Source organism: Anopheles funestus, chromosome 2RL (assembly GCF_943734845.2).
Source record: "Anopheles funestus chromosome 2RL, idAnoFuneDA-416_04, whole genome shotgun sequence".
Lineage (NCBI taxonomy): Eukaryota > Metazoa > Arthropoda > Insecta > Diptera > Culicidae > Anopheles > Anopheles funestus.
Window position 1 is genome coordinate 64533550 of NC_064598.1, and position 16428 is coordinate 64549977.

Sequence of the window (16428 nt, forward strand, 5' to 3'; positions counted from 1 at the left end):
ACTAAGTTGAAAATCTAGGACTCTACTAGGATTTTTCTCCTTTTGTTAAGTTTGAACATTTCTTTTATATCAACGTATTCAATCTTTATTCATACAAACTGAATCTAATTGAAAGTTACAAAAATCAATTCCATTTCTAGTCTTTCTCTCGAAAGTATTGTTGATTTTAATGACAATGCCGAAATATAATGTAGAACAAAATCTGTATTCGTTTCAGCTGTAGAGTTCCAGATGACTTAAAAACCTTCGCCAAAGTATTTTTATTTTTCAAAAGATTTTCGATGTTTTTGCTTACTTCTATTCCACAAAAGCTCACAATTTCGAAACAGACATAACCTCATAACACCTAGCTTCGTTAAAACGAGCCCTTAAGCTATCGATTTCCATTTGGCAACGCTCCATATTGCACTCGCCCGCTTACAGCAAAAACACAGACAAACTTCATGGTAGTATTCCTATTTCTATTCCGGATAATGCTTTTCCAATGCACTACCACAAAATACTGTCCTTAGTGCCGAAACGTAGAACGGAAATAGCTAGCAAGAAATGTCGTTTCTCGTACGTGTTCATGCTTAGCTTAAATCACAGATCCTTAAAGAATAATTTGTTTCATAATGGGATCAACAGTCACATGCAGGGTCTTACTCCATATTTGCTACCTTATTTCTAATGCGCACACATTTGCTGCACTCAAAAACTAGTTGCCGAGTAGTAGGAAAAAGCATTCCAGCTGGTGAACTCAGAGAAGCTGTTCTGTCTGTATTCGACACGAGGACACTTCAAATACGATCACCGAAGCAAACTCAACGCAAAGACATTTGTTAAGCTTGAGGAGAAATGCAATGTCCAAAGGTATTTAAAGAGACTCTAGTCTTTACCATGAAAAGGATTATTTTGTTTTGGACACATGCACTTTCTTTGGACCATTTCCAGTGTTAGCATCCTTTTTCGAGACTCATGCATTGGACACACGAATTTCGAAACGATGACGATTATAATGAGCCAGAATAAAGTTTCACAAAAATCCTTCAAATGCAGATAGGAAACCAAACCTAACTCTCTTGTTGTATTATTCTTCGATGGGGGAGCAAAAAAAAAGAATGATTACCGAATCTTCAAGAATCTTTCAAACATTTTGTAAAGCTTGTTTTTTTTCATTTTCACACAACTCATCGCAAATTATACAATAAAAAACAAAATCAATGTTTTTTTCTAAAGTATATTCATTTTTGGATAGTTTTAATCCATAGCAGTCTTGTATGTTTCACTGTTTTTAATGTATTCGGGATAGGCATTCGTTACAGACATGAAAGTCTCCTATCACGCTCTCAAGCTGCTGTTGTCATTTGCCAAATATGTTCCAATTCTTCATGGAAAACTTAAGTATCCTTCTTTCCAGAACACTTTCAATTTGGAGGAAAATATTTCAACATGAACTCACGCGAACTTTTACGAAAAGATGTGTAGAAGCGAAAACGATTCATGTTGGCGAAGAAAAAGGTCATAATTTGCTTCACCATTCGTCAGATACAGTATAAAAGTTTTCTCCAACATTGGGATGAAGGCAATACAGAAGAAAATATGAAAATGAAACATTGAATTGAAATCGAAACAGATAAAACGGAAGATACTATGACCGACCCAAAAACAAGCGAACGAAAATGAAAAGATGCTGAATGGATGAAAAAGCTTGGTTCAAAAAACTTCCACAGTCTAACAAAATGTTCCTCTAGCGTTTTCTTCTCAACGTCCTCCTTATCACTATTTTCACAGAAATAGAACGAAAGCGTGTGAAATTGCAATGAGAGCCCGTTTTGAAAGGTTCAGTTCATATCATCTCTCAAATTTCAGCATTCTTGCCAAGAAAACTGTTTATCTTAACAATACTTCGCAACTCAACGTATAAATTACGTTTCGATCGTTTATTAGGAAAAACTGTGCCTGACACGAAAACACGAATCAGTACGTATAGGCTTGGGGCTGAGGGTTTTTTTTAATATGGGTTTTATAGCCAATGCTTGAAGACCTGATGCTTCTTGATAAGAATTGAATGTAAAGAAAAAAGCGGGTTACAGTTTCAAAAATGTAAAATTTAATCTTAGTTGTGTAAGGCATAAAGATTAAACCCAAACAGAACATCAAAACAATACCGAAAGAGGGTAAATGAACAAACATTTGAATTTTAAACTATTTTTCGGATCCTAATTCAATCAAATATTTCTGACCCATATTTTTCTTGTATAAAGCCAGGAAAATGTACAACAGAACCGTGAGCAAAATGTTTTACGATTTTCATAGTCTTCCCATAAAATCAAGATAAGAATTGGGATGAATTTTCGCGAGACCAACGTGTCGACATCCCTTCCAAGGTTTCACGGTTCATCGCACCATCGATCGTCGCTATGTACATTTTATACATTACAACATTTTATGCTTTTTCATTACTACAAGAAAGAGCGTGTCTTGTAAAGCGGAACAACGGGAAAAGAATATCGTCACCATTTATGACCTAAGTCGTCGTTAATGTTTATAACGCCGCGGTCGCGAAAGACAAGAGTTTACGATCTTACACGACCGCATATAAAACCTCAAAGGCTTACCTACACGAGGCTCGTGGCATCGAACCAGTCTCCAGAGGAGTATCTGTAGCTCTGAAACTAAAATCGATTGTATGCGTAATGTTGCCGTTGCATATTCAACGTCGCCCAAAATTATATGCACTCTTGGGAACGCTCGCTAATATGATTCGGTAGAACACTAATTAGTTCATCCTACATAGGTTATTAGCCGCGTTTTGGGTTCGCATCACTGTTCATGCTGCACAGTCTACAGAATGTGTTAAATTATGCACATGGAAGCCAACACAATCGACTGAACGGTCGGCAGCTTCAGTGTTCCACAAACAATGCCTTTCCGATGCGCTTGGCAGCAATGTAGCGATGGCCCAGTGCCAAATTCAACTATTCTTGAGTAAGCGGATCAATAGCAATGAAATTAAGTTATAGTTTCCAATTTTAAGAGCAAATCTCCAGTAAAGGCGGATCATTGTGCGTTCAACGTGCGATAAACTCTCAGCTAGTTAAAGTAACAGAAACTTAACAGGAGTCTTTTCGTACAATTCACGTAAATTATCCAACCAAGAATTGAAGTTGACCAACCCTAATAATACACTGAGAATGCATCTACTCAAGTTCATGCTAGGCATGTAAATTATATGGCATTTAATAGATCCGCGGTAAACCAAACACTTCGAGGCGTATAGGAGTGCCACCCAGTTTCCGATTGTACAGTTGCAGTCAGCTACGGTGAAACATAATTTATGCTCGCTGCATTCCTACACATTCTCGTCCCAAAATTTCAAGGTATCATTGTATGCCAAAATAACGTGAAATATATTCCATCCAGCCATACCGAGCGCCGCACGAAAAGGATAGATAAATTGATATTAATTTCTCCCCAACATGCAAATTGGCATCCGATACGCATTCATTCTCCTTCCACCGTCATTTCACCTGTCTAGAATTTCGCCTCAATTCACCATTGCAGGGTGCGACTGTAGCATAACTTGCATTAGCAAAATGAAGTTTCCATCGATAATAAAACTGACTCTTACCAACATTAACCTTATACCCACTAAAGGTTTTTGGCGAAAATCGTCGAACTCATTATTATTTTATAATCTGAGTAGCTCAATAATGCTTAAATTAAAGTCTCCCTAATTCCATACCAAACCACCAAATTCCCTTCATTTTTCTTGTTTCAAAAGATGAAATTACCAAATCACTTCAAAAATCGTCTCACCACAAAGAATGTTACTTTCGAAACACAATTCTTCGATCTACCTTCTTACTACCAGCAGTTGACATTTTGGCAATCGATCGATCTCCTAAAACAGCAACAATCTTTACTTGGTATCGGCATGTGCACTGCGGAATTAAACTTTGCTCCAGTGATGTGCAATGTTTCCACCGCAAGCATTCTGCGCCTTCGTTACCCTTCCAGCGCCAGAAAAGAATCGGTTGGGTTGGCTGGGAGCTCCATCTGCTAATGGGCTAGAATTTGGAATTTGCATGCAGCTCCGATCGATAGTGCCCGCCTCGAAATACTCGAGGTGGATGGTATCGAGTGTCGAAAAATTGTTCACGTACCAGCTGCCAGATCACGACTCACCCGATTCGCATGTCTGGGCTAGTCGATACCATCAGAACAGTCAAGACGAGAAGAAACAAACCACATTCCTAAATGAAACAATCCAATCTATGAAAGTTCGACCTACTCGGAAAGATTGCTACCTATCGATAGCACGTAACCTCTTTCTATGAATTTCTTGTGCTTCATTACACTTCACCCTTAAGACGTTTAATGAAATTTTAATCGTAGGTTCGTATTCTTACCAACGGTTTGTGTTTGTGACGTTTCATGCTTAGTTTTTGCGAAAATTTCTGGCATTAACTTGATACCTGAAACGAGTACAATTACTTGTAAATAAAAAGTTTTTGTGCAATGTAAGTCTAGGTTACTTTTGTAAATTTTTACATCAAAGATAAAGAGTCAAACCTAGACACAACAGGTGAAAAATGAACAAAACCAAAAAGAATTGTACAATTGATCTTATTGCAGTGAAGTAAACAGTTACATCAATAGATTGATTAATTTTTACATCACTATTGTAATTTGTATTTTGATATAAGTTTCAATGTTTAAGTAATTATCAAAATATCGCAAAACGGTTAATCTTTTCTCAAAATAATAAGGAATGAACAACTTCGTTAATAAAATCAACATTCGAACACCTTCATTTTACTCCCCTCTTGATAAAGTTACCCAATTAGTGAGCTAGCATCAAACACCAAAAATTTATCACATTGTGCTCACGACTATTCGAACCATCTTCAAAATCGAACCTGACATAATTAGGTCCAGCAACGAAACACAAATATTGCTGACACTGGTAACGTAATTATTGTCAAATTATGAGGGTTAAAAGTCACGTTAGATCCAATGGTATGAGTTCGACGCACCACAAATACATTGTGTTGTCCGTTTGCTGGAAATGACAGACATACGCCGTATGTGTCATGATCGCTTTTACATTCAACTCAATTACGATTTGTCAACATTGATATCATCCTGCACTGCATTGAGTTCATTTGAGTGTTTCGATGATTTCGCTGCAACGATGCTAGGGCGTTGAACTTGCTGCAGCAGGATTGAACACACAATAAATTAGAGCAAGTGGTCCTTGACTGCTTCATACCCATGAAAAGCGTGGCAATTCTGCGGTCCGTTAGCTGGTGCAATGGTTAAACATGCAGGCTTAGCTTTTGCTATCTCACGCGGAATTTGAGGATGAAAATGTGCGTTAACATGCAATGCCCAATGCAATCATGTACACTTGACCAAACATAATAAAATTATTGATATCGATAGCCCACTCGATTAACGATAGCGACAGGTGACAGATACATTCCTAGTATTATCGACAATAATAATTATTTTTGATGCAGAGTTTAACTTAAATTTGCAGAGTTTAATTTCCTTAGTTAACCGTTCGACTTTTTTTAATAATTTATTTTTAATTTTAAAATTTAATATTTTCATTCATTCAATACGTTTTAAACGTGATATTCAGTTCTTTTAAAACAAAACATTTGGATACATTTTTCAAATTGCTCCGTTCCCCCCTTGCAAGGACTGACTATCCGGCTACGTGATAACAATAAGTCTAGTAAGCCAGAAATCCTTAAGGGTCGCTTACAGTTTTCTTAGAAGTAGAGAGAATTTGTTTAAAAATTCTAAAATCAAAACTTTAACCTTTAAAAAATTCTTATGTTGTTAATATAAACTGAAACATTTTTACCCATACCCATTGCAATTCCTTGGCAATTCCTCTTCATTTGGTCATGCGCTGGACACTCTGGAATAAAAGGTAAGCGGAAAAGAAAACATTGGTAAACCTAGCTGCTATACATTCTATCTCCCTATCCCTAAGAACTCCTGTTCCCCGTGGCTCGTTAACCTACCGGAGGCGGAAACCCTCGCCCGGAACGGAAACAAGACCCTGTGCATGTAATGGGGAAATCGGGCAAGCATGCATACGCAAATGGTGATATATTTATGCGACCAGTAGGCGTTACGTTAACAGCAAGGAGGCCACTTTGCGGTTTCGGTCGCTATTCGTATTGAGAATTTAACCTTCATACGAACAAATAACTTTCATTTCCTGCGTACAGATCGCACCGGAATCTGTGGAAAAAAAATAATTCGAAAGAGGGAGAGGTTGTACACCCGAACCATGTTTTTAGTACACATATGAATGGCTATAACGTTAGTTTGTTTTATTTTGGCCTGTTCACTTTATAAAATTTTACTTTTCCAAATTAATTTTATTTTAAATAATGGATTGATACTTTTTCATTTCGGTTAAATCTAAAGTGTACAAGAATGTAAACCTCTCCACGGTAATTCTTCTGAATTGCATACAATGCAATCTACATTTATTGCTCGAAAGAAGATATGTTGCTGAATTTGTTTTCAATTTGAAGTTTGAGTTAAAAAATGAAATCGTGAATGAGAATAATTTGCGAACAAATTATTGACATAATATTACTGTAGTAAAATCGTAAAATCTTATGATAACAGATAATATCTTTTGTTCAAAATAAGCTTAAAAACATGATATTTGTTTCGTTTTATCTAATTTTCAGGATTCTAGTTATAAATTTTGTACCATCTTTTTTTTACAGAATTTACATGTTTTGCTCTTTCGTTTCGTTTTCTTAATGTGCTTTAATTTGGGTTTATTAAGATGAACACACGGAAACAAAACAAACGCCTTTAATTCATCTTCCTACATTAAACAATTCGCGATATTTTACCCATGTCCGAATGAAAGTTAATGACACGAAACCGGCGAAACATGAAATCTGCATTCTGTTTTATTTGACCTTTAAATCATTTTCATAATGATGTCGTTCAGCACAATTTTAATATTTTGACTAAAAAATCCAGTGGGGGAGAAGATCTGCAAGGTCGTCCGACTACAATGTACAAGTATCGTCACGAATGTCTGTGTTTCTCGTTGTTACACCGTAGACTTGTCCAACGACTAACGATGAGCACGTGCAAATTTGAATAATGGAAATGTAAGTCCTACCACTTATGGGGTTCGTTGTATTATTGAAAAATTCTTCACCTTTCTCGATCCCATTCGCCCTCAAAGTTAGAATCACTTGAGAGGTGTGAAATAAACGAAAAATCTTGTCTTTTAAATATTCATGAACATTTATAAAATATTTTACTGCCTAAATGATCATTGATTCTTTTTCCAGAGTTCCAAAGTTTAGAATGAAGAACATCTAGACGTTTGGAACGATGTTGAAATTAATGTTCTAAAATTTATATGTTTTTTTTTTATTTTTTTAAAACGTAAGTTAACTGCATACTATTGTTTGTGAATTAATTTCAATGAAACGAATGCTTAATATATGGTAAGTTCAACTGAAAGATCTATCTATCTTCCAATACATTTTATTTGCTTCAATATTTTGAAACTTTACTGATGTACCGTCGATGAACATCAATTTCCAAATTTTTTGTGTTGAGGTTGTTTGTATTTAATAGAAATCTCTCGTATGATCATTACATAAGATAACTCATAAAGAAACTTTTCATGATAACAATACAAAACAAAAGTTCAATCCGATCCAATTTCATCATTGTACAATAAAAATACCCTTAAAAATTCTTCAAACTACTTAACTGAATGTTAAAGTGTAAAATCAATTGATAGTTGTGATTGGCTTGTATGTTCTGTAGTGGCCTGTTCTTTCGAAAGAGAACTACTTTTGCAGTGAAATACTTTAACAACAAAACATAATCTCGAATCGCAGTATTTCTTTTTAAGTTCAACGTTCAACGACACGTTGAATTATGTTCCACCAGTCACATTCCTCGCTTCGTTGCAATTTAATTTTCTCCATTACTTCCTCTTAGGGAAGATTTTTGATTCTTTTAATCAATATACCAGTTGTATACCGCACTACTACGAATTCTGAAGGATTTTCTTTAGCGAGTACATTGGAACCATGGTATTGTATTTCACGATTAACTACTCTGTCGTTCGTTCGAGGTTAAAAGTGCTGGCATAGAGTTGCGCTACAGATAATATTGTACGAAAGCTGTGGAGCCTCCAGCTGCCTCACACTTATTTTCTTCCTACAGTTTAGTCTCTACACTACTTGCCATTTTTGCACTTGATCTAACACACGCTGGCAATTTACTCTGAGACGATAATTTTCTGCTTGCCAGATAAGACACGCTTGCAAGAAGGTTGCAGCGCTTTAAACCTAAGGAACCCAACTGCGCCAATGACAATGTGACCGTAATCTTATAAATTTAACACATTGAAAAAGGCGACCGATACGGTGAAACATGGTACGGTGCAAGTTACTTCAACATTACCTACGAAAGAACCACCTCACATATGGGAGAAAAGCACAATGCTAGTTGGTTCCTTTTCTTGTTAGGTACAGAGAAAGGTCACAGTGCAGTGTTCAAGATTTGTTCTTCATTTTCTAATTTCTTTTTCATTGGTTTGTTTCTGCTCGATTATTTTTATAGTTGAACAATTCTTAATATATTATTTAAAAAATTTCATTTAGATCTAGTTCTTCAACTTCTAGTACTTTAAATTTTTCAAAAAATATTGAAGCATCGAGCATAATATCGCCTACGTACTTATAACTTTTAAAACAGCAAAATCTCTATTTTGATCACATGTTATAGCCATAACTGGATCGCGCACCCTACTTTTATTGTAACCATTTGCTATCGTTAAGACATCTTTAAGTTCATTTCTAGTCTTCTGGTTGGTCGTTCACTTCTGGTTAACTGCTGTGATAAAAGTCACTGTGTCATGTTGCTCTTGTACTATACAAACAAAACAGTAAGTTTTTTTCTTGTTTTAGTTGTTTGCTCTGACCGGCAGTAACATGCATTTGCTTTAACGGTGAAATGTAGGACAACGACTGGTGAACTGTTAAATTCAAAAGAACTCGCAATATTATACCTTCATAATGAAACTATTAATAGAAGGATGCAGTCGGCATGTGCAAAAATCAATCAAATACTTTAAATTTTCATGAAACAAAGGTTTGCGATAACATCTCTCTCTTTTCTTTTCATAACGACCTCGAAGATAATGCCGGCCATGCCATTTCTAGACTGATTTGAACTTCCATCAATAGATGCATCAATTTCCCCGTTATTTATAAAGTAACAATTACATAGCTATTTTTGGGAAAAATGCTCCAATTTTATTTTGTTAAATGGTTAAATAAGTTACAAAAAAAATGCTTAAGAAGTCTATGCTAGAAGTCTATTGCTAACGGTTCCGTGCTAACAACTATTTCCGAGTTCTTGTTTAGTTTGTTTATGTAATTGATGAAACATTCCATATGCTCATAATTCCTTTGATTGCCTTCTGGAAAATAAGAAACCTTCCCAGCTCATTTTTTTCGAAGTTTCGATTTCATTGCAGTTTGGACATTTGTCCACACACTAAATTTCTTTTACCGTAGTTCAGTAAAATTTTACTGAAATTTTTTCAGCTGAAAGTTCAGTAATCGTTTCAGTAAAAGTAATTTTACTGCATCTTTCAGTAAAGTCGTAAGTGAAAAAAAAGCTCGTTTACTGAAATTATTCAGTAAAGTTTTGCATATAAATAATGACAGTTGGTTTGATGAATTTTCAGTAAAAAGCATTTCGTATTACTGAATATAAAATAATAAAAAATCCATAATGTATTCTGTTTTGTTATTTTTATTTTGTATCACCATAACGGTAGTTGAAGGCTCTTTAATTTTCATCCAAACCAATCGTCACCGTTGTGCTTGAGTGCAGTTGGGAACATCTGTTCGAAATCCATATTGATCTGAGTGATGTACACAATATTAGAATGAAGATTAGGCTGTCTACACATGAATCCGCGGACGCCGCGGTCCGCGGAAAACACGTATAACTTGTATACCAGTTGGGTCCGCTCGGCTGTCAAATTCCGCGGTGGGCTGTCAAACCTACCGCCGCGCCTGCTGTTCCGCAGATTTGTTGATGTTCAACAAAACTGTGTTTCCGCGGTGCCGCGGTAGGTTTGACAGCCCACCGCGGAATTTGACAGCCAAGCGGACCCAACTGGTATACAAGTTATACGTGTTTTCCGCGGACCGCGGCGTCCGCGGATTCATGTGTAGATAGTGTAATATACTGTAGTGTCAGGTCCGCAACCGGTATCATTGTGAAGAGCTTTCGAAATGTCAGAGTGAATTATGACCACTGGACATGACAGTGTGCTGCGCAACTGTCATGCTGAATAAAGATATTCGTTATTGGATCGTTGTACAAGCAACATCTTCCGTTCTTCCGTTCTTCCGTTTTGTCTTCCGTTCTTCCGTTATACCTTCCGTCTTTGTTATTAGGCTACCAAAGCCTCCTTCCGAAAAGTTATATCTTCCGTAATACATCCGTATTACATCTCAGAAGTGGGATTCGCCCCGTGCTGCCGTTGTGTCATCTTGGTTTAGATCATGCCTGGCCGTGATGAAATGTTGGGCGTTCTGTCGGATGCGGGGATTGCGGTTCCCCCTTCCGCTACCGTTGCCCAGATCCGGAGATTGTTTGCTGAAATTATGGGAATTGACGCCACACCGATACCAGACGAGGAACCAGCTTCCGAAGCGCCTTTGACCGATGCTCCTACCACGTGCCTGTCCGCCATTTTGGACGCTTCGAGTGCTACACCCGTGAAGCGCGATGCCGCCATTTTGGACGCCTCGAGTGCCACACTTGCGAAGCGCGATGCCGCCATTTTGGACGCCTCGAGTGCCACACTTGCGAAGCGCGATGCCGCCATTTTGGACGCCTCGAGTGCCACACTCGCGAAGCGTGATGTCGCCATTTTGGACGCTTCAAGTGTTACCCCCGTAAAGTGCGGTGCTGCCATGTTGGACGCTACCGAAGCGGAGCGTGTTGATAGTGCAGCCAAAGAATGTAACCCGGCTAACAAATGCACCCAGGCTACTTACGATGACGAAATTCGCAGATTGCAGCAACAATTGGAGTTAGTGGATTTGCGCCGTAAGATTCAGGCTTTGGAACACCAGTCTGAATATGCTCCACCACCGATTGCTGACTTAAAACTCGATAAAACAATCGAACCCTTCACGGGAGACGACGACAGATGTATCATCCAATGGTTGGATGACCTCGATTATACTTTCTCCCTACATCGTGTGAAGGATGCTGATAAATTCGTTCATGCTCGTCGGTTGCTTAAAGGATCTGCGGCTATTGTTGCCCAGTCATCTCGTGCCCTTACGCTGGAACAGTTAAAGGAAGAACTCATCTCAACCTTGAGTGTGCCGCCCACGGTTGAAGCCGTTCTTCGACAATTACGATCCCGTCGTCTCTCCCCAAAGGAGACCGCCTTACGTTATGTGTTGGATATGCAACGTATTGCCAGCCGAGCCCCCATCCCGGAACCTGAATTGATCAACATTATCCTTGATGGTCTGGATAGCCCATCTCTTACTGCTGGGATGCGATTCATGGCAAACAACTTGGAAGATCTGAAGCCTATGCTTAAGAAATTCGAGACCATTCGGTCCAGAAGAGTCCCCAAGCCGACGACGACATCATCTTCAATTCCGGAGAAAGTTCCTGTTTCGACCAATCGAGGAGCAACGCAGAACATCATTCGATGTTACAACTGCTCGGAGTTTGGACATCTTAAGAGTGCCTGTTCTCGCCCCAACCGACCACCGGGGGCATGCTTCACGTGTTTCCAGATGGGGCATAACTACAAAAATTGCCCAAAGAAGGTCGCGAATGCTGCTGCTCATCCGGATCCAATTGCTCGTATTGCGGCTGATGATAATGAAACTCTGGCATTAGATGAATTACAAGAGGTGAGTGTTTCTTTTCTTAAGTTAGGAAAACCGGTTGTGGTAGTAAAAGGAATACAATCTCTATTTGATACAGGTAGTTCTGTAAGTTTTATAAATGAATCCATAGTGCCAGTTGGACTCCTGGCTCCGTTAGCCCCTTCTCGATTTCGTGGCCTTGGGAACTCCCGACTTTATACTCGTGGTCAAGTAACGTGCCGTATAAAATTTAAGGAGGTGATCCTCAATCATTCATTTATTATATTACCCGAGAACTCTATGGCCTGGCCAATAATTATAGGTAGAGATATACTCCCTTCGTTTAACGTCAGTCTTACGTACTCTAAGAATTACGTCTCTCTTACGCAGCCCCCTCGGGGGGAAATTGAAACCCAGAACCAGGATTCACTAGATGTAGCAACCAATGAAATTTCTGCTATTGACGTTTATGAATCGGAAATTGAGCTTGATGTTGGCCCCACATTATCTTCCAGGCATTCCGCTATTGTCCTATCAATCATTAAGGAAAATTATCTCGACAATTCTATTCAATGCACTCAGTTAATAAATCATAAGATGAAGATCAACCTCACTCATCAGACCCCTATTTTTACTAAACCCCGTCGACTCTCTTATGGAGAGCGGAACCAAGTTAAGGAAATCGTATCCAAATTACTCGAAGAGGAAGTCATCAGACCAAGTAATTCCCCTTATGCGTCTGCCCTGGTGCTCGTTAGGAAAAAGAGTGGAGAGATACGGATGTGCGTGGACTATCGACCGCTAAATAAGATTACTGTAAGGGACAACTACCCTCTTCCGTTGATCGAGACTTGCTTAGAGCATCTCAGTAACAAAAAGTTCTTCAGCTTGTTGGATTTGAAAAGCGGATTCCATCAGGTACAGATGGAAGAATCTTCCATTCCTTACACTTCCTTTGTTACCCCTGACGGTCAGTACGAATATACAAAAATGCCTTTTGGCCTTAAAAACGCTCCTTCCGAATTCCAGCGTTTCATTAATTCAATCTTCCGCGAATTTATTGATGATGAAAAACTAGTGGTCTACTTGGACGATATAATTATTGCTTCCGCCGATCTTCAGTCCCACCTGGAAACCCTCCAATCTGTTCTGAGGAGAATCAAACAGTCTGGCCTAGAACTACGGGTGGATAAGTGTAGGTTTGCGCATGAGGAGTTGGATTATCTAGGATATAAGGCGAGCGCCTCTGGTATCCGACCTAGTGACCGGCATATTAAAGCCTTACGAAACTACCCAATGCCTTTAAATGTGAAACAACTTAGAAGATGCTTGGGTTTATTCTCTTACTTTCGACGTTTTGTTCCGTCTTTTTCCTGCATTGCTAAACCCCTTACTCAGTTACTACAGAAGGATGCCGTCTTTAGCTTTGATGCTAATTGTCGTGAGGCTTTTGAAACTCTCCGCGAGAGACTCATTCAATCTCCTGTACTTGCCATTTTTAACCCAAAAAGGGAAACCGAACTTCACTGTGATGCAAGCTCATTCGGATTTGGAGCAGTATTGTTGCAGAGGCAGGACGACAAGAAACTTCATCCTATCGCCTATTTCTCGAAAACAACCTCGAAAGAAGAAGCGAAGCTGCATAGTTATGAGCTAGAAACGCTCTCCGTTATCTATGCACTTAAGAGATTCCATACCTACGTTCACGGGCTCCCTTTGAAGATATTCACAGATTGTAATTCATTGGTCGAGACCCTAAAGAACCGTAATGGATCTGCAAAAATTGCTCGATGGTCTCTTTTTCTGGAAAACTATGATTACACCATTCATTATCGTTCCGGAACTTCTATGGCTCACGTGGATGCATTAAGCCGAACTGAAGCAGTAGGTGCAATTAGCGAATTAGACCTTGACTTTCAACTTCAGGTAGCTCAATCAAGAGATCCTTCCATTGACTCTTTAAAACGAAAACTCGAAGTCGGTCCTGTTAATGGATTCGTCTTGCAAGATGGTCTTGTTTATCATCAGTCTCCCCTCTATCCCCTCCAATTGTATGTACCTCGTGAAATGGTAGATAACGTCATACGACACAACCATGAAAAGATTGGTCATCTCGCAACTACTAAGACCTTTCACACTATTCGTCAGCATTATTGGTTTCCTCAAATGACAGTTAAGATTGAGAACTTTATTAAAAATTGTATAAAATGTATTGTATATTCAGCCCCCTCTAGGATAAATAATCGTAACCTATTTAGCATCCCAAAAGTACCGCTGCCTTTTGACACTATACACTTGGACCATCTGGGTCCATTGCCCTGTACTGGGTCTCGCAAGAAATATGTTTTGGTCATTATAGATTCTTTTACTAAATTTACGAAATTATATGCTACTGCTACAACTAACACTAACGAGGTATGTGACGCACTCAATCAGTATATGACATACTACAGTCGACCAAAACGGATCATTAGTGATCGAGCAACGTGTTTTACTTCGAATCTTTTTAAAGAATTTCTAGAGTCTCACAATATCTCCCATGTACTTAATGCTACAGCCTCTCCCCAAGCGAATGGTCAGGTCGAACGCGTTAATCGTGTACTCCGTCCTATACTAAGCAAACTGTCTGAGCTCACCGACTACTCTGATTGGAGTTCGCATTTACGATCTGCCGAATACGCTCTTAATAATACGGTCCATAGTTCCACGGGCTTCCTACCGTCCATTCTACTCTTCGGGGTCGAGCAGCGGGGTTGGGTCTTGGATGAATTGCGTGAATTTCTTGAGTCCAAAACAGAAGACGTTAGTCGAGACCTTAATCGTCTCCGTTCCGAAGCACAGGAAAATATCGAAATATCGCAAAATCGAAATGAGCAATACTTAGCCGATAGGAACAAGCCAGCTCCTAAATTCAACGTAGGAGATCTAGTAGCTATCAAATATACAGACACAAGCGGTGTCAACAAAAAGCTTAACTGTAGGTTTCGCGGCCCTTATATAATTCACAAAATTCTTCCTCATGACCGCTATGTCGTTAGAGATGTTGAGGGATGTCAACATACACAAATGGCCTATGATGGCGTTCTAGAAGTTGATAAGCTTAGGAAGTGGGCCACTAATACGTAAATATGATTAGGTATGTAGTCAAGTAGAATTGAGGTCAATCCTAAGTCAGGATAGCCGAGCTGTAATATACTGTAGTGTCAGGTCCGCAACCGGTATCATTGTGAAGAGCTTTCGAAATGTCAGAGTGAATTATGACCACTGGACATGACAGTGTGCTGCGCAACTGTCATGCTGAATAAAGATATTCGTTATTGGATCGTTGTACAAGCAACATCTTCCGTTCTTCCGTTCTTCCGTTTTGTCTTCCGTTCTTCCGTTATACCTTCCGTCTTTGTTATTAGGCTACCAAAGCCTCCTTCCGAAAAGTTATATCTTCCGTAATACATCCGTATTACAATAGCCTTATAGTTTGTACTAAAAAATATATGCATACCAGGTATACTTGAAATTCTGTTGAAATGGGAAACATTTCGATCATGGTGACAGTCACATTTTGTTTCTTGTGTCGAAGTTCCTTTCGAATCCCTATAGTTGTTTTTCCAATCTTTCTGGATAAGAACGAATGCCTCTTTCGATGGCACAACAAATTTAACACCTTGTTGACGGGCGATTTTTAGCCAGAACGTGTTGGTAACACCGCATACGTTTGTTGTCTTCGGCGCTGGAGAGCATAGCGTGTCCCGCCGCATGATGTTATTAGTTATTTGAAATCTGTCACACACATGGAAAGATTACACTAAAAACATTCAGGACGTACAAGTCCGTCCCGAATCAGAAAAGTTCGGCTAAGCGAGGACGCACATGTCCCTCCACCCGTCAACAAAGGCAGCGCGCTGTGAACAGCCAAACAAACCAGACAAACACGACACTGTTCGAAAAGCGCTCTGCCAATTGTCGTGTAGAACTGTCACTCCATCGACCATCGAAAAATCTGAAATTCTCTGTTCCACAAAAATTATTAACAAAGCAATCCAGCACACAAACCGCTTCGGTGCTATTTGACAAGGTATAGAGAATTTCAAGGTGTGACACAGACATGCAAGACAAAATCAAACTGTTTTGTTCTATGTCGAGTTTGTCTGGTTTGTTCTATACAGGTTGACAGAGCACCTCCATATGATTGCTTGGATTTGTTCTTGTGGTTTTGTCTGGTTTGTCTTGTTCGAGAAGTGACAGCGCGCTGCCAAAGTGTTAAGCTTGTTTACCTGAAGATTTACTCATAGGATAACTCCTCCAGGTTAAAGTTTTCACTGTTTTTGAGCAAAAGGAAGATAATTTGTGGGTCGGCACCAATTTGTGGGAACACAATTTACTTTATTTCACGCTAAAAACTTGCACAGTGCACCGAACACGAGTAAACATGCAACTTTTGGCAGATGGATGGATTGCTGCTTTTTCAGTAAAAATAGCTGAATTTCATTGCAATGTGACATATGTCACATAT